The sequence below is a fragment of the Cyprinodon variegatus genome, unplaced genomic scaffold (assembly GCF_000732505.1).
Source record: "Cyprinodon variegatus isolate N-32 unplaced genomic scaffold, C_variegatus-1.0 Scaffold535, whole genome shotgun sequence".
NCBI lineage: Eukaryota > Metazoa > Chordata > Actinopteri > Cyprinodontiformes > Cyprinodontidae > Cyprinodon > Cyprinodon variegatus.
The window spans coordinates 412546-415060 of NW_015150988.1; the positions used below are offsets into that span (position 1 = coordinate 412546).

Sequence of the window (2515 nt, forward strand, 5' to 3'; positions counted from 1 at the left end):
TTTTGGTGTCGATCATTCGATTTCATCCTGGACACTACAGAAAATGGGCTAAAAGTGTTAAAAACCGAACTCCTCCTTTAATGTTTCAGTGTTAAAATATATTCAGAACACATTTTTGACCTAAAAAAAAAATGTATTGTCATTATTTCTACACAGTTGAAATTTCATTTATTTTCTCTTCAATGTAAAAATTCACATTACTATTTTAAAGTGATTACATTTTCAATACTTATTTTTCAGTTTAATTTTTGAGTGTTAAAAAAAAATCTGCATATAAAAAAATTCAACCTTTCAAAATTCAAACTCAATATTTTCAGCTTCCTGAGATTCAACTGGCTCTATTTCACTGTCTTATATTCGGCGTCTAAATTCAGTGTAAAAAGGGAAGAGTTACTTCAGGTAACTCAACGGTGAGTTTATTCCTTTCATTTTTCTGTAGTTGAGTTAGCGTTAGCTTGTGTGACAGGCTCCGTCATGCTGGTTTTCCTTCCGTATGAGCGCCACAAGCGTCACGTCACGTGACTAAGAAAACGTAACGGGATTGGCTGGGTGTTGGATGCCACAATCCATTGCTAATGTCTGTGACCTGAAGTAACCCCTCCCTTTTTACACTGAATTTAGAGGCTGAATTTTGAAAGGTTGAATTTTTTTATATGCAGATTTTTTTAACACTCAAAAATTACACTGAAAAATAAGTATTGAAAATGTAATCACTTTGAAATAGCAATGTGAATTTTTAGCTTGAAGAGAAAATAACAAATGAAATTTCAACTGTGTAGAAATAATGACAATAATTTTTTTTTTAGGTGAAAAATGTGTTCTGAATATATTTTAACACTGAAACAGTAAGTACAAAAAAAACAACATTTAAATTTCAGTGGCATTTTTAATTCAAATCCCAGTGAGACAGATTTACTTCCATAGTAAAGGAGATAATCTGATCATTCTGTTTAAAGTGATCTTTATTTTCTTGGATTTCTTCTGTTGATCGCTCACAGCTATAGATCCTGCATCAAAAACTGTACTTCTCTGATCGAGTCTCTGCGTTTAATTATGTTGTCCATATTATTACAGTGTAAATAAAATAATCAGCTTCATTACTTAATGTAGGATCTTCAGGTCAGCTACAGGAGGCTTTTATTAATATTATCCAATCCCTAACAATAAAAACCAGACACACACTCATGGCCTTTGTTTGGCTTCCATCCGCTGACTCTTATTTAATGACTTTGACCTTTTCCCACTTGATGCTCTGAGTGGTTTTGAGCTTTTGTTGACAGACAGCTGGTGTTTCTGTTGGTTTTCATTCATCATTCATTATAGCCAAACAGCACATACCCCACTGCATATTTAGGTTAAGATTTAGACTCCCAGCTGTAGAAATTCTCACAGGTATGATTGGAAAATGCTATTTCTAGCAAGTGAAACATTTGAGATCTGATGATGGAAGATGGATTTGAGCTAAGATGATGACGATGCGTTTTATAAAAGAGGCTCTAATGTGATCTGCTTCTGTCTCCCTGCAGTACTCCCTCTGTAACGAGCCCCTGATCGAGCTGTCTAACCCCGGGGCCAGTGGCTCGGTCTTCTACCTTACCAAGGATGATGAATTCATCATCAAAACTGTTATGCACAAGGAGGCCGAGTTCTTACAGAAGCTGCTGCCTGGATACTACATGGTAAGCAGAGTCCAGACTGATGCGTGGGAGCAGCTCTGAATAAGATGAGAATATAATTCACTGAGTGGCTGGCTGCTCTTTTTCAATGGTTTGCTGATTCTTAGTAGATCAGTCTCACACATGCTGTCATGTAACTGCTGACCTCTCCTGATGCAGCAGTTTAGATCGGAGGTTTATGCAAGATCCTGGAAATCCCCGCGGTAAACAGGCCATCCTGATGTTTTTGCATGAGTCTCTGACTGAGGCCCTCGGCCAGGCTGTTTCATAAGAGACTGGCTGCTGTTCTGCACTCAAGCCTAACAGAGCCTAAGATCAGCCCAGGCTGTAGGCAGTCTGACGGCTGCTTTTTAATGAGGCAGCTCGATGAATGTTCATGCAGCACTTTAAGCCTCTTGGCTTCATGGAGCCTTGGCTTTGTGTTAAATCTTATACTGGGCACCTCAGGCAATGACCAATGCTGGAATTATTTACCTGTGTGCTGTTTTAGTACCTCAACTTGCATCAGATCATTTGTGAAGCTACAGTCCGACTGTGCTTCTAGCTGAGCTTTGCAAAATAGGAATTGCAGTATGTTTGGATGTACTAGGGGTGTAAATCACATCCATCATGTAGATTCGATTCAGTATCGATTCAGTAACCCAACGATTCAATTATTTTCGATACTCAAGAATACACCACGATACGATTCGATTAATTGGTTCTTTTTTTTTTTTTTTTACACCTTACAGGCTAGACAATGTTTTAAATTTGAAATAAATCAATGAAAGCTGTAATTTTGTTAGGCATTGTTTTTTGAGAAACAACAGCAAATAACAGAAGTAGAAGTAGAAAAGTTA

At 37.4% G+C, this 2515-nt stretch overlaps 1 pseudogene; it reads left to right on the forward strand.

The window, feature by feature from the left end:
* The window catches only part of LOC107095285, a 44273-nt pseudogene that overhangs the window by 4945 nt on the left and 36813 nt on the right, over positions 1-2515 (forward strand).